Raw genomic sequence first — 14,901 nt, 5'->3', positions numbered from 1 at the left:
ATGTGTGTGATACTTTCACAGAACTGTGTATTGCTTCTATCCAGGGATTCGAGGGTATAGATCATCCTGGTTTTCTCCTTACCTCCTACCAATAGTCCTTTCCTTACTGCACTAGAGCCTGAGTCTCGTGAAATACAGGCCAGTTCACTCTAGAACTTTGCTGGAAGATGTCAAACCCAACCTATTGATCTAGTAGCTGTTTTTTCAGAAGCTGGTTGTTTATAATGCTCTCTGCCGTGCACAGGGTTTGCTCCGTCCCCTCCCTTCCCCAGGACTCTGCAAACAGCCTCGTTCCAGGATTTCACACCCTGCTTTAGAGAGTGACAGTCCCGATTGCTGTCGGACACAGTCAGTCAGGTAGAGGACCCCTCCCAGTTTTCGTATTTGCTCAGAGGGGAAAGCAAATGTTCGGAGCAAGTCCAGGCCTTACTTTAGCATGCTAATGTTCCTTCTTTCCTCCCTTCCTTCCTTCCTTTCTTTCTTTCTTTCTTCATGTTTTTTATTTAATTTTGAGAAAAAGAGAAAGAGAGAGAGTAAGGGAGGGAGGGGCAGAGAAAGAGGGAGAGAGAGAAGCCCCTGACACGGGGCTCAATCTCATGTACCAAGAGATCATGACATAAGTGGAAATTAAGAATTGGACACTTAACTGACTGAGCCACCCAGACTCCCCTACATGTTGACAGGTCTTAAATTTGAGTGAATCTATGTTAATTCCAGGTCTGGATTATGGGCCTCTACCTGCGCCCCATGATATCTACCACTGAATCCCTGGAGCCTGTGAATGAATTCCCTTCCTAGGCAAAAGGGACTTTCAAATGAGATTAAGGATTGGGGAGATGGAGAGATTTTTCTGAATTATCCAGGTGAGTCCAATCTGATCACATGAATCCTTAAAAACAGAGAACGTTCCCTGTCTATGGGTAGGGGGTGTGACTGTGGGACGAATGCCATGTGGGAAGGATTCAGCCCACCTTTACTGATTTCAAAGATGGAGGAAGGGGGCCATGAGCCAAGGAATGTGGGCAGCTTCTGGAAGCTTAAAAAAAAAAAAAGGCAAGGAATCAGCTTCCTCCTAGCATCTACAGAGAGGAACACAGTCTTGCCAACACCTTGAATTTAGCTCAGCATGACCCATTTTAGGCTTTTGACCTACAGAACTGTAAGATAATGCATTGCGTGTGTTGTTTTCAGTCACTGAGTTTGTTGTCATTTGTTATAGCGCCAGTAGGTAACGGATAGATGGCCCTGGTCCAGATGGGCATGCCCTCAAAAGATACAAAGACAACCGATTCTTCATAACAACCAGGCACTTGAGGGTTGCTTATAAATCACGTGTCCAGAGATCTCAGCTACCTGGCCGTCTTGCAAAATATGTCAAGGTGATAACGAAGTTTCTCCAAATAGCTGAGGACTTACTCAGATAAGACCCCAAATGTTTTTTATTTTAAACGTTTTGTAAGATGAACTTTTTTAACTTTTAGGAAGTTTAAAAGTTAACATTTTAAGTTCAACATTGAAGTTTAACATTTTAACCTTTGGGAAGATTAATTTCTCTATAAATCATATATCTATGGTATATACACACACACACACACACACACATATTTCTTCATGTACATGGATATATACTTATATATCCCTTTCTACTTCAGCAGAATACATTAAACTTTATTTAACATTTTTGCGCTGTGTGGGGAGAGTTCCTATTTTGAGCACTAGTTCCTACCCAATACTATGGCATCACTGTCGTGGCTCACTAAGTACTGGAAAACTACCATATGTGGCAGATTTTCTGGAATGATCCCACTTTTAAATATTCTACCCCACTTTCCTTATTGTGGTCAAATGGCCTTTCCTGACCTTCTGCTCAGGTACCTCGTCCTATGACGTCCAAACTCCTGTGCAAAAGAGAATTCTAAGTCATGCGTTCGCCTTGGATAAATTAGAAGGAAATAAAAATATTTTTGCAGTTTCCTGTTTGTTGACGTTCAGCCCTGATGATGAATTTTCTGCACAAATTTTGTAATTAGTAGTGTCATCCTTACTGGGCTACTGGAGAGGTGCCACTAAGTAACGCAGGAGGTTAACTGGGCGGCATGTCACGCAGTTGATCTGGGCCATGGAGAGAACTGAGAATCCCTCAGTCTGTCTCTGCTCCTTTTCCTGTTGAGTCCACCATCTTGCTTTCGACTTAAAGAGCAACCTCAGTGCCTCTCCTGGGGGGCCCTTTAAACAAGGCTGGAGCCACCGGCCAAACAAACCAGCATGACTATGGTTTCCTTTCTTAAAACAATATTTCCTTTCTAAACCCGGTCTTAGAAAATCTAAACCAACACAGGCCTCCAAACTCCAACCACAACCATCTTGAAAAAGGCCCGTGAGATCTTCTGTTTCTTAGTCTGGTTGCAGCAGCCAAACTCTCCACCTGCTCAAGTGACTGAGGCAGGGGACTCCTTCCCAGGGGGGCAGTGTGGCTGGACCCGGCTTTGTATACAAGGCCTGCCCGCTTACTGGTCCTGGCCTCTCGGGACCTTTTTGATTAACCAAGCCAGCCCTATAGTTACTAATCGCTCTTAATACAAAGAGCTGTCAATAAACCTGTTGAGAGGAGTCGGTGTTTCTCTGAATTTATCTAGCCAGGCTGGAGAGGAAGGGGTGAGGGAGTGTGTGTTTGTGTGACTCGTATGAGTGTGAACTGTGTGGATTGTGTACCTGTGGGTATGTGTGCATGCTTCTCTATGTTTGCATCTGGGAATATGAATTGTGTGAGTACAAGTGCACGTATGTATGAGTGTGTGTTCACACGTGCAACCAAAGGGAAGAGAGAGAGAGAGAGAGATGGAGAGATGGAAGCCTAGCAGGGAAAGAGAAGCAACAGAAAAAGACGCGACACAGATACACGTAGGGACAGACACAGAGAATGAGTGAGTGAGAGAGGCAAGGAGAAGAAATGAGTGACAAGAGCGCCAGCACTGGAAACTCCAGGGGCTGATTCCTGGGGACACAGTGGCACATCTGTACGCTGGTGGAGGCAGTCGATAGGAGCACAGAAAGACGACAGAGCAGAAGACGGAAAAGGAGACACGGGAGGTGCTAGCCCTACCCATTTCCAGAGGTCAGAAATGCCGCTTAGGGGACGCGACTGACTTGGAAGCTCACAAAAGGTTAAAGTCTTTTTTGTTTTTTGCCATTTTTCTGTCTTCTGTCTTTCATGCATCTTCTGCCCCGTGGTCTTGTCACCCAGCCTCAGCCCTGCCTCTAGTTCCAAGGCCCCGGGAGACCTAAAACCTCATCGTGGAGCTGTGGGTTTATTTATTTATTTATTTTTCTGATAGCTTAGCAACATCAAACAAAGGAAGTCACGCTAGCCCTGTGCCTCAACAAGGCAAACAGTCTCTGCCCAGGCCCGGGCACCTCCCTGCTGGGACACAAACGGATGGAGCCGGGGGCCCAGAGGGGCTGAAGGGGCAGAGGCAAGGGAAACCCTGTCTGGCATTCAGTGCTGAGCAGTGACCGAGGAGAGGGGTTGACCTGGGAAGGGGTGTGGATCTAGCAGGAGGCTTCTCATGCTGATGAGACAGGCCATCTGCCTGGGGACCGGGGAGGGTCTCAGGCCCAGCTCCCCCATGGACCTGCTGTGTCCTTTGTTTTCTGATTTAGGCCTGGGTTTATTTATTTATTGTTTGCACATGCAAGAGCTGGCATTGCACTGGATCGGTGGTTTCCAGAGGCTCTGGGGATGCCAGCGGGTTCCAGGGGACTCCCTCAGGGCCTGCGGATGAAGGTAGTTGAGCAAGCAGAAAGCCAGATGTCCTCTTGGCACCAACCTAGCGACCCCAGGCTTGCGTTCTGGCCTTGGTTTGAAGACGGCTGAGCAAACGCAAGTGTGAAGCCCCTTGTGCAGGAAGATGTTCGCATCCCTGCCTGTCCCAACACTTTGTACTCCAGAGGGTGGAGAGAGCTACAGGGGACCCTGGGACAGAGGTGGCAGTACCCTTTGGCAGAGGAGAAGCTCATTTCTTTCATGTGATCAGGGAATCTAGACTCTCCTCGGCTGGGCCCCAGTGCTGGAAACTCCAGGGGCTGATTCCTGAGGATGCAGTGGCACATCTGTACATGGGCTGAAGGAGGCAGGAGGGCACACCCCACCCTGAAGGGCATAGTCTCATCACTGGAATTTCCAGGTTGGGCTAACTACTCATTGACATAGTATTCAGCCATAAAGAAATAGAGAAGATACTTCCTTGAAATGAGTGCTACCTTGATGATGACAGATGCTGCCAGAAACCAAGGGGAAACCCAGGGGAGATGACTCGTCAGGTTACAAGGTCAGATTCAAGCTCTATTGGGTGGCAGTGGCTGTCCCTCCCTGCCAGTCAGTGCACTGAGGCCTCCCAGCTGGTCCATCCCCGCTCTGCCCATCCACGCCTCTCTCGGGCCCACCCACTCTGTCAACAAGCAGATGCTATCCCTCAGGGTACGTCATCAAGGCATATGCCATTTCTGGGCTCCTGAGCTGCCCCCACTAATGTCACAGTGAGTTGCCCATTGCGTCTTCCAGAAAGATCAGAGGGCAGGCAAGCATCAGGAAAGCCAGCCCTCGTCTTTTGAGTTCTCCCTGAGTTTTCCTCTTGGATTTGGGAGCAATGAAGGGGGGGGGGACTGGCCTGCATGCTGAAGGTGCAGGGAGGGGGAGGCATTCGCCATCAGATACAAAAATGACCAAATGCTCAAAAGCCAGGTGGACAAATCTGCCAAATCAGTGAAATGGCATCTTGTTCATCGGAGGGTACAGCAAACACAGATGGACAAAGCAGAGTGGTAATTACATCTCTGAAGAAGATGCTAAATATTTCAATGCCTGCCTGGTGCCAATTCATATAGAGGGGATTTTATAATATTGGGTTTCATAGACAGCAAGCTCGTGTACTGAGTTATGTTTTCCTCTCTCTTAAAAAGTGCTGTGTCCATATTTTACCATGTAGCAGGTAAGGGGTAGGTTCCCTTTATGTAAATCATCAGCACCTTTAGCCCGGCCTCAGTTCTCCCACTGAAAAGTTCTTCACCGCAGCTGTCTCGTGGCCATGAAATCGCTCCATACATGGACTGTAGTTTATTACTGTTTCTAGGGGCAACCACTTCAGATTTCTAGCATGTGGGTGGTTTGCACACATGAGTCATGCAGGTGTTAATGTTCCTCCAGAAGAGCCAGCCGCGTCCTTTTACCAGGCCGGGGCCAGCCAACCCACTCACCAGGGAGGCCTGCCCCACCACCAGCCCCACCACAAAGGCCAGCCCCCTGCCCCAGAGCACAGCATGACTGCCACATGCAAACATGCCAGTGCCCCTGTGCCTCAGGTTCATCTTTCCTTGAGAGCTGTTCTTGCCCTGCCCTCCTGCCCTCCCTCCATAAATCACATGCCTCCAGTTCCTGTCTCAGGCTCTGCTTCTGGGACCTTGGCTAAGACAGTACATCTCTAGATTGGTGGCCCCAAAGAGCTGGCATTCCGAGCTCTTTCCCCCCTGGTGCCATAGATGGCTCCCCACCCAGTGTGGTTTTCCTAGTTGTTCTAGAAGCTTGCCTGGGCACCAGAGGCTGGGCACCACACCAGAGGTTGTGGTGGCTCCTCTCCAACACAGGGAGGCAGCAAGGGACATTGCTGGAGAGTGCTCTGCCGATTGACCTTGGCTTCAGTAGATGAATTCTTCCTAGGATGCAGCTGCAAGGCAAAACGTTTCAGACTTAAGGCAATGGACAGAGATGGAGCCCATTGCTTTGCATAGATACCTTAAGGGCTGCTGTGAATGCAGTCAGCAGATTCAGTGTCTGGTAAGAGTCTGCTTCCTAGTTCACGGATCGCTGTCTTCTTAGCGTGTCCTTACATGGTGGAAGGGGCATGAGGGGCTCTAATGTCTCTTATAGAAGGGCACTAATCCCATTCATGAAGGGTTCCGCCTTTATAACCTAGTTACCTCCCCAAAGTCCCATCCCCAAATACCATCACAATAGGGAGTAGGTTTCAACATAAGAATTGGGGGGGGGGGACACAAACATTCACTCTTCAGCAGGCTGTCATCTGAAATTCTACTCTTAGAGATTTAGTCCTTTATGTTGAAACACAATATGACTTATTATATTGTTAGCTGTTAGCAGCTTTGTGTGAATTAGTTTGTTCCGGAGTCCAATGTGACAGTTGGTCCCAGCAGCTTTGGACCGGGGGAGGGAAGAAAGTCAGGACCAGAACAAAAGCTTGGACGAGGCCACCTTTGTCATGGGCCTGTGTGATACGAGAGGGCCATCGCCAGGGCTGGCTTCTTCCTGGATTCACTGACAAGATTGGTGGCTACTTCAAACTGACAACAACCTCAGTGTTAAACTCCCCTTCCCCCCATATTTCACAGTCACGGAAGAGGACTTAAAAATTCATGCTCTTCAACAAAAAGACAAAGACTGTATGATTCCACATCTATGAGGTCAACCTTCTGGAAATGGAGGGGAGGGTGGGGGCTGCCAGTGGCTGGAAGGAGAGGGAGAGCTGTTTGGTGAATACAGAAGGTTCTGGAAGTCAGCTGCACAGAAGTGTGAGTCTACTTGACACTGCTGATATGGTGAAGATGGTGGATTCTATGCTATGTGTATTTTGCTACAATTAAAAATGTTCTTCGAAGACAACTTGGGCTTTTCATGTCAAAGACCCTCATGTAACAGCTATTTGTTGACTAGGTATTTGCAGAACATACTCCTCTGTGAACTCTCAAACCTAAGACAGAAACTCGAAAACCAAACACAAACCAGAAAAAAGGGCCCTCAGAAGATGTTCCCAAATTCTACCATGTTAAGGCCATTCCCAGCCTGTCTCCTGCCCATCCTCTGGGCTCTTTCCCACCAGAGCCCTGCCCACATTTTGTCTCTCTAGGCCCTGCCTTTTGTGCAGATTCCTTAAGGCCCCATTACGTTCCAGGATGTTAACTTCTGCCTCCCTGAGGCACGTCTTCCCCATTTCTGTCACTTGTCATGGCTCTCCTCCATTACGTGATCAGCAGGAGGCCTAGAGTTGGCGTTTGAGTATGTACAGAATTCTTGACCAGGCCAGTGGTTGAGGAGGGGTGGGGTGGAAATAGAAGCCATCAGGGAAGGGATAGTGAAGACGCAAAAGGGCAGTGAATATACTTCCTGAACACTATTATTCTTTTCCTGTCTAGTCTGGGCTTTTATCTCTGCTTTCTCAGGTTTTATGTGTTTGGGTCCTTGCTCATACTGTCATGAAGTGTAGAATGCGATTTAGTTCATCAAAATTATGCAGACCTTACTGGAACCCAGTGTGCCCAGAGCGCCATTCAAAGGGTCAGGAATGGCATCTGCCTCCAAGGTGTTGAGGGCCTGAGTAGAAGGAGACAATGATAAATGGAAGATTCTTCCTACCTACCTACCTACCTACTTACCTACCTACCTATGTAGCTACCTACACTACCACTAAGTGTAAAGGGGTCTCCAGAATGCATGAGTGTATAAGCTATGGCTCTTTTGTCCTACTTTTGATGACCAGTATATCTGCAGGAGGGAAATCTGTCTGACACTTGGGACAACATGCAGGGATGTCCCATACATCCAGAGCATTTAGCAGTCCTGCTCCCAAGCACTAAATGCTAGGAGAATCTCTCAACCCACCATTTCAGCAACCCCCCAGGAGGTCCTCACACATTTCTATGTACTTCTTAGGTGGCCATGTTGCCAGATTGAGAACGAGTGGACTCCAGGATAGACATGGAATCCTTCTCATATGTAGCTCCTATAAGTAGCTTTCCAAAGGACGTGACCCTAGGGACTCTTAGACTGCAAAGCCAGAACGAAAATGACAAAGAAAGGATCAGATATGGTGGAAGGAGTCTCAGGAGCAGCAGGGTGTTGTGCTGTGAGTGCTAGCCACCCGTCACCCAAGCCAAAGCCAATGGGATTTCCAGAGCAGCCCTTGAGAGTTTTGACAATGTCTTGATGTAGTTGGGAGACCCAGGGGGCTGGTCTCTAACTCCAGGGGCTGGGGTCTAAGTGCTGCAGGAAATTGGAAGGCCAGAGAGGACTAAGTGTGTCGGAGATGTGGGGTGGGAGCTCCCCAATCCCCACAGCTATGAGAGCAGAAGAACAGTCTTGGGGTCATCTTGAGTCTTGTGCTAAATGATCAGCTTGGAGGGGCCAGGAGACCCTGGCAACGCACACTGGTGGCAGTCAGGATGGCCTGATGAAGAAGGCCACTGAAAATAAGGATCTAATCATCCTGTTAGGGAGCTGCAGGAAAGAGGGAGCAGCAAGCAGTTTCTGAAAGGACCCTGGGGGAGCATCAGCCCTGACTGCCAGGCCAAAATGAAGGCCTCGTTTAGCTCCCATTGGAATGGGAGCTTTCAGTGGAATAGCAGTTGTCTGCAGCTTCTGCTTCTCTCCTCTCCCACCGCTTTCCTCCCTCCTCCTGGCAGGTGAGTAAGGAGAGAGTAAAGATTAGAAGAATTGTGCCCTCCTCCCCAATCAGACTTCCCACCCAAAATAATGCCCTGCTGCGGAAGGAGGAAGGACTTTCTGTTTACCAAATTAAGACTCTCTGGGGCTTCAAGGGACTGTGGGATGTGGAAAGCCCTGAGCAACTGCTGGAATTTTCACTCAGCTGCAGATGCGGACCCTCACTGGATAAAATTTTAAAAAAGACAAGAGAGGAAGAGTTAAAGTGTTTGATCACAATCCAAATGTCTCCGGAGTTTATGTAGGTTTCATATAGGTTAATTTCAGAGTAATTATTCTAACTCCACTGCCCTGTGCTCCCTGTAAGCTGCTTCAGGGGAATGCGGTCAGCTTGCTTAGCAGGCAGCAAAGACCTTGGCAATGGCACAGGTTTTAGAATCACCCCCTCCCCCCATTCAGGCAATTAGGCCTTACCAGTCTTCATTTAGATGAACAGTGCCAGCTTCTGTAATTAACATATTGTCATCGACTGGAATGTCTGCCGGGGCTGAAAAACGCAATGTGTAATTTATTGTGATTGGTTTTCATTGAATGGGATAGAAAAAAAGTAAATTAGCCATAAATTTAGAGAGATGGCACATGGTGAAACTTTATGGAAACTGCAACATTAGCAGAGAAAAGGCCAGCTCCCAAGAACACACAAGAGGAAAATTATGCTTCCTGTGAAATGCCACCAGACCCTTGGGAGTATAGCAAAAGCTGGTGTGTGAGGACTAGTGCTTCCATTTTTGTAAGGGAGAGAGAAATGACATGGTGAAGGCTCTGGGATCCTGAGGGATGAAAAGGGCCACACCAGTCACAGGCACTCAACAAGGAGCTAACGGAAACCCTGTGGGTCATGCACGTGACTTGCCTGGAGGCAAACCCCACTGGGAGGTTTGCTGCTTCACCTTCAAGCCATGGCCAGGGCAATTATGGTGTCTTAGTCAGTTTGAGCTGCTGTAACAAAATACCGTGGACCGGATGGCTTAAGCAACATACATTTATTTCTCTCAGTTCTGGAGGCTGGGAAGTGCAAGATCAAGGTACCAGCAGATTTGGTTCTTGGTATGAGCTTTCTTCCTAGCGCTAAATGGCCACCTTCTCACTGTGTTCTCACATGGCAGAGAAAGGAACACCTGGTGTCTAGCCTTCCTCTTAGAAGGGCCCTGTCCCATTATGGGGACTCGACCCTCATGACCTTATCTAAACATTAATTTCCTTTCAAGAGCCCCACCTCCAGATACCATCCCAGTGGGGTTTAGAGCTTCAACACATAAATCTGGTAGGTGGGAGATAAACAGTCCATAACACATTGCAACCATCCCGGGGCACAGATAATAGACTCTCTGTCTGATGTACTTCACCTTGGCCAACACCCAGCTGAGAATGTAGATGGAAGACTGAGCTGTTTCCTTTCGCAGTCCAGGCTGTCAAGAGAAAGCCTTCCTCTTTCAGGGGAAGAAAAGAGCCTGAGCAGTAGCGTGACCAATGAGGACCTTCAAGTATTATTTGTTGGGATGAGAGTGTTTGTATGTATGTCCTGTTCCAAAAAAGACTTAAGGTGTTTGCAATGATTAAAAAAAAAAAAAACCCATTGGAAGTTGGTAAGAGAAATGAGGTAAAAGGACAAGGATAGAGACAAAATATAGGGCCAAGCCTTAAAATAGAAGGCAAATTAAATCTCTTTTGCTTAACGAGGGAAAAGTGCCATGTTTTCTGGGAAGCCAGTGGCATTCTGTTCCATCCCTCTTTTAAATGAAGAGTGAAGTAGTGTTAGTCTCAATTTAGGGGCCTGCATTTTGATGAGTTTGCTGTGCTTTGGTTTTTGTTTGCTTCGCTGACCTTCAATCTCTATTTCAATAAGAAAAGAAAGTTCCATCACAGCCAGTGAATATTCTTGTAGCTGCCTTCCTCTGGGGATCTTTGGGTGGGGACCTTGGCAACTCTCAGGGGTAGCAGAGGAAGTCTAAGAAAGAATCTGCCTGTGCCATAGAGGAACTCCAAAAAAGAAAATTCTGGAAGGAATATCCATTCTACCTCTAGCATTTAGATGGCTCAGGATTTAATGATTTTCTAAAGGGGAGTAAGACTAGGTAGGCATCCTCCACTAGAGCTAAAACCTCCATAAGCAGAAGGATTATCAGGATAGTTGACTTAACTTTTTTCGTTTGGCTGCGTAGGCCCGGTGAAACAGAGTAGGGCTTATTCAATTCTGTGATATTTTTCTTTGATGGAACAAAGGCCGTCTTTTCTTTTAACCTCGTCTTGTTTGCCAAGATTATCTTTTTTAAAATGCTCTGTGTTAATAAGCAAGAGCTCTGTAGGCTCACATGGACTAGAATAGTCATTTTCAGCTGCCAGTATTAAAAAAAACCAAAAAACAAATAAGAAACAGGGAGGTCACGTAAGTATTATATTAATACTGTCTAATGATTACCGATTATCTACAGGATCCAGTCCAATTTCTTAGCCAACAGTGAAAGGATTTGCTACATTGACTCTTCTAACTTGGTTCCTCACTTTTCCTCCAAAAACTTCCCTGAAGGGAAGCCTCTGCTCCATAAAAAAAATCTTTGGTGTTTCAGATCCAAGACCTGGCTCTGAGCCCCTCCTCCTCACTTCTTCACTATTGGCCTGTAACCAAGAGTTTATAGCCATTGATGAATGAGGACCCTGCCAGCCTCTTGGCCCGTCAGCCTCTCAGAAGCCAGGAATCAATTGGGATCACTTAGAAGACTTAAAATCAATGGAACCACTTGGAGTGGATGTTGTTATGGCTGAATTGTGTGCCCCTAATTTTCACATGTTGATTTTTAATCCCTGATCCCCAAGGCCTCTGAATGTGACTATATTTGGAGATAGGGCCTTTAAAGAGGTGATTGAGTTAAAGTGAGGTTGTTAGGATGGGCCCCAATCCAGTCTGACTGGTGTTCTTATAAGAAGAGGAAATTTAAACAAATAAAGAGACACCGGGGCTGGGAACACACAGAGGAAAGGCCATACGAGGACACAGTGAGATTGCAGCCATGTGCAAGCCAAGGAGAGAAGCCTCAGGAGAAACCAAATCTGGAAACACCTTGATCTTGGATTTCCAGCCTCTGGAACGATGAGAAATAAACTTCTATTATTGAAGCGGCCCAGTCTGCGGTGCTTTGTGATGGCGACCTGAACACGCTGACTGGAGAGAACTTCCGTAGAGACTTCCGGGTTCGTTGCAATCATTTTTTCTCTCAACCCATAATGACTTTCTGTATCATTCGCTTGAAAGTTAAACCTGAAGTTTAAAAATTATTTTATTTGACTCTTTGTGATGTATTATTTGCCCTCCAATTCTTCAGTCATTAACCAAATCTTTACCGAGCCCTGCTCGGCACTGTTCTAAAACAATGAAAGTCCCAGATTCTCCAGTCCAGCTAGGAATCTGCCACGGAATCAAATACAGCCTGGGGCATTGTGGGGCTTGGACAAGCATGATGAGTTTCTCTATTAATATCATCATTTTTCCGATTATTCAAGTAATTGGAATCGTTAAAGAATTTGGAAAATATAGGGAAAAGCTTGACTGTAAAAATAAAAATCACTCACAAAATTACTGTGTGGGGAGAATCACCGTTATGATTTTGAAGCATTTCCTTATAACCTGACTTTGAAAATACATGTTGGGAATATTTTCCTAGATTGTGAAATAGCTCTTTAAAACCATTTTTAATGACTGTAATAACATTCTATTGTAGACTTCCGTAATCTATTTATTTTACCGTTCACCTGACATCTGACTTTTCCCTATTGTTATTATTACTATTATGTTATGTTAAGTAGCCTGGCTCATTAACTCTCCATATAAAACTATCCAAATTTCTGGTAGCTTCCTGGTGATAGATTCCAAGAAGGGATCTCCGGGATCATGGCAGCTGAACTTTGCAGTTCTTGGTAGACATAACCGAACTGCTTTCCTGGGGTTTTATAAAATAATCAGGTATGTGCTACGGGTTAGATTTGATAACCCCAAATTTCAAAGAAGAAAAATCTTTAGAAGATAGTCAGAAAACGCCTGCATACTATTGAAAAGTTGACTACAAAAAAAGTGTATTTGTGATATTGCATTTTAATTTGTGACACAAATCATTAAGCTTGTCATAATCAGGAAGCAATATGGAAAAACTGAACTTTTTCTTAAGTCTAGGATTAAAAATTTTTTTTTACTGTTTTTATTTATTTTTGAGAGAGAGAGAGACAGTGTGAGCTGGAGAGGGTCTGAGAGAGAGACACATAGAATCTGAAGACAGGCTCCAGACTCTGAGCTAGCTGTCAGCACAGAGCCCGATGCGGGGCTCGAACCCATGAACCGCAAGATTATGACCTGAGCCGAAGTCGGACGTTTAACCGACTGAGCCTCCCAGGCGCCCCAAGTCTAGGATTTTAAATCTAGTACAAAAAGTAGAAAGACTTTTAGAAGCCACCTGCCAGCTTTACAGAAGACAAAACTGCAGCCTGGGAAAGTGGATTTCTCGAGGTCGCATGAGCACTAGTCAAAGAGTGGTGTTGGCATTCATGTCTCCTGGGGACCAGTCACAGACACTTGTCTTCCAAGATGTAAGTTAGGACAGCAGATAGCAATAAGGCTCTAACTTAGTCTTAAACATTTCCTGCCAAGTATTTCTAGCTCAGCTGCTAATCAGTGGCTTTTCCAATACCTTCCACTGATTGGTCAATTAAGAGAATAATGGCTTTACAAAAAAGAATCTAAAATAATGATATATCGAAGTAAGAAGTACTGTTGGAATTGAAGGCTGCCCACGCCAGAAACCACCATGGTTTGCCTGCAGGGAGAACTCAGTGGCTCAGTCGGTGAAGCTCAGGTCATGATCTCACGGTTCTGTGAGTTCCAGCCCCACCGCGGGCTCTGTGCCAGCCCCTGGAGCCTGCTTGAGGTTCTCTCTCTCCCTCCCTCTCTGCCCTTCCCCCACTTGCACTGTCTCTGTCTCTCTCAAAATAAATCAATAAACTCAAAAATTAAAAAAAAAAAAAAGGAATGAGAACTTAATGGCTTTTGGAGCTTTCCACTGACTGACAAAAGCCCCGGGCTCACCTCCCTTCTCAGGGTTTTTGGAATGAATAGCCAGCGAGAAGTAAAGCATTATTCTTGCTTATCTTATAATCTGGGGGAAAATGGATCAAATATCCAAGGCCAGTGGGCAAGGCAAAGTTTTGTCTTCCTGTCTTGAATTTAGAGACTTAGAAAGAATTCTAAGACAACTAAGTTCTATATCAGCACAATCCAATAGAACATAACATGAGCCATATATGTAATTTAAAATTTTCTTGTAGGCATATTATAAAAAGTAAAAATTAATGCTATTGACGTATTTATTTAACCCCACATATCCCAAATATAATCATTTTAACATATAATCCATATGAAAATTACTATTGAGCTATTTTACAAATCTTTGAAATCTGGTGTGCATTCACACTTACAGCCCATCTCATTGGGACCGGCCACATTTTGAGCACGCAGTAGCCACGTGTGGCAAGTACTTTCCATATTGGACCACATAGCCTTCTACGACAAAATTCGGTCTCTGTTGGGTCCATCCATGCCTGTGGGTTTTGTTACCAAAGTGGAAGAGGAGTCTGGGACTAGCAAAGATGAACCAGTCATTTCTATCTTTTAAATGTCTAGCAGGCACGTGTCTAAGTTCTCATTCAGAAATGTGTATGAGAAATGGGGTGCCCGGCTGGCTCAGTCGGTAGAGCATGAGATTCTTGACCTCAGAGTCATGAGTTCAAGCCCCACGCTGGGCGTAGAGCTTACTTAAAAATAACAAACTTAAAAAAGGAAAAAAAAAATGTGTATGGGACTGAGAGAAATTAATCAGCCTCAGCTGGGCGATTTTGCACACTTGGCCGACAGCTTGAATTCATGTCTCCAGTTCTCAAAAGATTGTCTACCGCTGACCTTGTAGACCACCCAGCCCTCCACCTCCATCAGTCACACCGGAGGAGCCCCGAGGGCCTTGCCAGGGAGCGGAGCTGGCAGGCCAGGGCCAGAACAGGATGCCACAATTGGCAGAGGGTTTCTCTTATCAGGGACTCGCAGTCAGAGAAAGAAAGTCTCCTTGTTCCGGGAGGGTTTCTTTTGTTTGCTTTTTCTTTTTGCTTTTAGCTCAGGGGTGTTCCTGGGGAAGATGAATGCCACTGGAGAGGAAATTCTTGGCAATAAGAAAAAAACTGCCTGGTGCAGACGCGTGCCCCACCCAGGCAACTCCCAGCGTCGGGGGATCCAGCCAGTGTCTGAGTCCCGCTTGCCCGGGATCACAGGAGGGCAGGCCTGTGGCCCCTGCAGAGGCTGGTGCAGCCCCTTCCTCTCCCCTGGGCTGCATTCACAGCAGCTGTGCCCACAGCCGTTG

This window comes from Suricata suricatta, chromosome 2, assembly GCF_006229205.1.
Source record: "Suricata suricatta isolate VVHF042 chromosome 2, meerkat_22Aug2017_6uvM2_HiC, whole genome shotgun sequence".
Classification (NCBI taxonomy): Eukaryota; Metazoa; Chordata; class Mammalia; order Carnivora; family Herpestidae; genus Suricata; species Suricata suricatta.
The sequence above is the reverse complement of the archived record's forward strand: the minus strand, read 5'-3'. Positions refer to the sequence as shown.